The sequence below is a fragment of the Solanum lycopersicum genome, chromosome 9 (genome assembly GCF_036512215.1).
Source record: "Solanum lycopersicum chromosome 9, SLM_r2.1".
Taxonomy (NCBI): Eukaryota; Viridiplantae; Streptophyta; class Magnoliopsida; order Solanales; family Solanaceae; genus Solanum; species Solanum lycopersicum.
This window is the reverse complement of record NC_090808.1, coordinates 4,464,135-4,467,777: the sequence shown is the minus strand read 5'-3', so window position 1 is coordinate 4,467,777 and position 3,643 is coordinate 4,464,135.

Sequence of the window (3,643 nt, the reverse complement as noted above, 5' to 3'; positions counted from 1 at the left end):
AGGCATCAGAAAACTCCTCCAAAGACTCCTCAGTTAAATGGTTTAGCAGAGAGGATGAACAGAACTCTAGTTGAGAGGGTTAGATGTATACTTTCAGATGCTAAGCTGTCAGATTCCTTTTGGGCAGAAACACTTAATACTGCTACTTATGTTATCAATTTATCTCCTGCTATTGCTTTATATGGTGATGTCCCTGACAGAGTTTGGACTAGTAAGAATGTTTCTTCTGATCATCTTAGAGTCTTTGGGTGTAAAGCCTTTATACATGTTCCTAAGGATGAAAGGTCAAAGTTGGATGTTAAAACTAGGCAGTGTATCTTCATTGGTTATGGTCAAGATGAATTTGGCTATCGTTTCTATGATCCTGTTGAGAAGAAACTTGTTAGAAGCCGTGATGTTGTGTTCTTTGAAGACCAAACAATTGAAGATTTTGACAAAGCTGACAAGGCTGATTTTCAGAGTAGTGAGAGCTTAGTTGATGTTGATCCAGTTCCTTTGACTATTGCACCGGAAGAAAATCTTCATAATGATGAAAATCAAGTTTATAATGAAGACGGTGATCATGTTCAGAATGACCGGCATGATGTTGTTGATGCTCCAGTGCAAGATGATGTGGTTGTCCAACAACCAATTATAGATGCTCCAGAGAGTTCTCTCAAACGATCTAATAGAGAGATAATTCCTTCATCTCGTTATTCTCCCAATGAGCATGTACTCTTGACTGACGGGGGAGAACCTGAGAGTCTTGATGAGGCCATGGAAAGTGAAGAAAAAGAAAGATGGTTTGATGCTATGGAAGATAAGATTAAATCCTTGCATGATAATCATACCTTTGATTTGGTTAAGTTACCTAAAGACAGAAAAGCTTTGAAAAACAGGTGGGTTTTTCGGGTGAAACATGAAGATGGTAATCCAGTTCCACGGTACAAAGCTAGATTAGTTGTCAAGGGATTTAATCAGAAAAAGGGAGTTGATTTTGATGAGATATTCTCTCCAGTTGTGAAGATGTCATCTATTCGTGTGGTTCTAGGCTTGGCTGCAAGTCTAGATTTAGAGGTTGAGCAAATGAATGTTAAAACTGCTTTCCTCCATGGTGACTTAGATGAAGAAATTTATATGGAGCAACCGGAAGGTTTTGAAGTCAAGGGTAAAGAGAATTATGTTTGCAAATTGAAGAAGAGCTTGTATGGTTTGAAACAAGCTCCCAGGCAGTGGTACAGGAAGTTTGGTTCTTTTATGAGTCAGCAGGGCTTCAAGAAGACTTCTTCAGACCATTGTGTTTTTGTGCAAAAGTTCTCTGATGGTGACTTTATTATTGTGTTGCTTTATGTTGATGACATGCTTGTTGTTGGTCATAATACTTGCAGGATTCAGAAGTTGAAGCAAGAGTTGAGTAAGTCTTTTGCTATGAAAGACTTAGGACCAGCAAGGCAGATTCTTGGCATGCAGATTGTCCGTGATAGAAAGGACAATAAATTGGTATTATCTCAAGAGAAGTACATTCAGAAAGTACTTCGCAGATTCAGCATGGACAAAGCTAAGGTTGTTAGTGCACCTTTAGCTATGCACTTCAAATTGAGCACGGAACAGTGTCTTTCTAGTGATGATGAGAAGGAAGATATGAAGAAAGTTCCTTATGCTTCAGCTGTTGGTAGTATGTATGCGATGGTTTGTACAAGACCGGATATTGCTCACGCTGTTGGAGTTGTTAGCCGTTTTCTTTCTAATCCGAGAAGAGAACATTGGAATGCTGTGAAGTGGGTTATGAGATATCTCTGTGGCACTTCTAGTCTGAGTTTGTGTTTTGGTACAGGGAAGCCTATTCTTTGTGGTTATACTGATTCAGACATGGCTGGTGATGTTGAAACTCGCAAGTCTACTTCAGGGTACTTGGTTACTTTTGCAGGGGGAGCTATGTCTTGGCAATCTAGGTTGCAAAAATGTGTTGCTATATCTACTACAGAAACTGAGCTTATTGCTGTCGTTGAAGCTTGTAAAGAATTGCTTTGGATGAAGAGATTCTTGGGGGAACTTGGTTGTGCTCAAGAGAGGTATGTGCTTTATTGTGACAGTCAAAGTGCTATACATCTTGGCAAGAATTCTACGTTCCATGGTCGGTCTAAACACATTGATGTGAGATACCATTGGATTCGAGATGTGTTGGATTCTAAGTTGCTTGAGCTTGAAAAGATTCATACAAATGACAATGGTTCCGATATGATGACTAAAGTTTTGCCAAGAGGGAAGTTTGAAGATTGTTGCATGGTCGCCGGGATAGCGGTCTCCTCCACATAGTCGCGAGGGGGAGAATTGTTGGGTTATGGGTCTTTTTCCCTTCCTATATGGTAAATAAAAGCTCAATTTGGACCAACCCATTTTTGCCCATAAGCCCATTCTTATGAGGCAAACATAAGCCTATTTAGGTCTTATTTTTATATACACAGAGAGTTTTTTTCAGCAGCCAAAAAGAGAGAAAGAGAGCAGTTTTCGCAGTAAAAATTCAGCCCTAACAGTCAACTTCAAATTGCGATTCCCGCTTCATTTCTTGTCCGATTGAGCTGATTTTTGGACAGCATATTATCTTCATCTCAATCTTTGATTAGGAACTGACAGAGTTGGATTTGGTGTCCTGCAACTTCAGTTTTGCTGTCGTGAACAATAGCTGCGAAATTGGTGATTTTGCTCCTTTAATTCTCTAGATTTGGTGCAATCTTATTTTGTTGTTGCTCGTTGTTTGACACTTGTTTTGTGGCCAATTTTGGAGAACAATATTGTAACTCTTGGTGATTATAGTGGAACTTTTGGTCCCGTGGTTTTTTACTCTTCACATCGAAGGGTTTTCCACGTAAATCTTGATGTCTTGTGTGATTGGTTTATTATTGCCTTGTTATATTTGTTTGGTTGAATTACTTGCTGCCTTACTATCATATTGCTTGTGATTGTTTGTCTTCTCTTGGTTCAAATCGAGAAGGGAAAGTATAGACTTGGGTATTCTTCCGCTGTTATCCTGTTAGGCATTCTTTGTTAGTGCCTTGTCTTTCCCAACAGATAGTACGATCCGCTAAACCTGTACAAAACCAAGTATTAGTAGGATCTACTGCAACTGATTGCACCCAACCTAAATGACCACTAATAACCCTATAATTTCTCCATTCTCTTAAAGTTGTTAAACTTTCTCTTCATTATGCCTATACGCTATACCAGTAGCGGAACCAGAATTTTTAATAAAGAGATAAAGGGGAGAACAAATATCAGATTTTGATTTCATAATCTCATAATAATACCCATATTTATAATAATGCTCGACCTAATTTGACTAGAATTAGGAGAACAATTGCCAAATCCTAAACAATTTAGGATTTATAACCTTCCAAATTTGTTTAACTTATTACTCCCTCCGTTTAAAAAATAACCTCCTTTATTTTTTAATCTGTTTAAAAAAAGAATGACTTTTTTTTTGTAACATTTTAATTTCAGTTTTTCACGTGACATATTTAACGACACAAGATCAAAGAACAATTTTATACACTTTACGTAACTTTAATTTAGGACCACAAAATTCAAAAGTTATATTTTTAAACTCGTTGCCAAATCAAACCATGTCTGTAAAATGGAGGGAGTACTAATTTTTGAATTTGAATTT